At 38.4% G+C, this 825-nt stretch overlaps 1 non-coding gene across 1 annotated transcript; it reads right to left on the bottom strand.

Moving 5' to 3' along the window:
* Window positions 1–322: 322 nt before the first annotated feature.
* Window positions 323–429, bottom strand: LOC121228796 (small nucleolar RNA R71). Its single transcript, XR_005926369.1, has one exon. It is a non-coding gene; the product is annotated as a small nucleolar RNA R71 (small nucleolar RNA).
* Window positions 430–825: the final 396 nt, after the last annotated feature.

The following is an 825-nucleotide window of genomic DNA, read 5'->3' as shown; positions in this document are numbered from 1 at the left end:
ATCTAGTATAGTTAGACCTGCTGTAGCTGCAAATACTTTTGAATTAAAACCTAACACTATTCAGATGATACAGCAGTTTGTTCAGTTTGATGGTTTGCAGGATGAAAATCCCAACGCTCACTTAGCAAATTTCCTGGAATTTTGTGATACATTCAAAATCAATGGCATTTCTGATGATGCCATTCGTCTTTGGTTATTTCCTTTTTCATTGAGGAACAAAGCTAAACAGTGGTTGAACTCGTTACCACAAGGGTCAATTACTACTTGGGCACAAATGACCGAAAAATTTTTACTAAAATAATTTCCACTAGTTAAAACAGCTAAATTACGCAATGATACCTCTTCTTTTGTGCAGATGGATTTAGAAACACTTTACGATGCATGGGAAAGATACAAGGACTTACTGAGAAGGTTCCCTCACCATGGGTTACCGCTCTGGCTGCAAGTACAAACATTTCACAGTGGTTTGAATCCCTCGACTCGGCAAATGGTTGATGCAGCTGCTGGCAGAACCATCAACAATAAAACACCGAAAGATGCCTATAAGTTTATAGAGGAGATGTCACTGAATAACTATTAGTGTCAAGTTATGAGGACAAAGCCAACGAAAACAGTCAGCGTTTATAACATCGACTCAGTCACCATGCTCTCTAATCAAGTAGAACTTCTCAATAAAAAGATTGATGGTTTTTTTGGTTCTACGCAGGTACATCCAGTAATGAGGTGTGACTCAAGTGGCGGAGGTGTGCATACAGAATATCAATCCTTCAATACTCCAACCGAAGAGGAACAAGTCAACTATATGGGTAATAATAACTTTAGATC

The sequence above is a fragment of the Gossypium hirsutum genome, chromosome A04 (assembly GCF_007990345.1).
Source record: "Gossypium hirsutum isolate 1008001.06 chromosome A04, Gossypium_hirsutum_v2.1, whole genome shotgun sequence".
Classification (NCBI taxonomy): Eukaryota; Viridiplantae; Streptophyta; class Magnoliopsida; order Malvales; family Malvaceae; genus Gossypium; species Gossypium hirsutum.
Note: the sequence above shows the minus strand (reverse complement) of the source record. Positions and strands in the feature narration are given on the sequence as shown.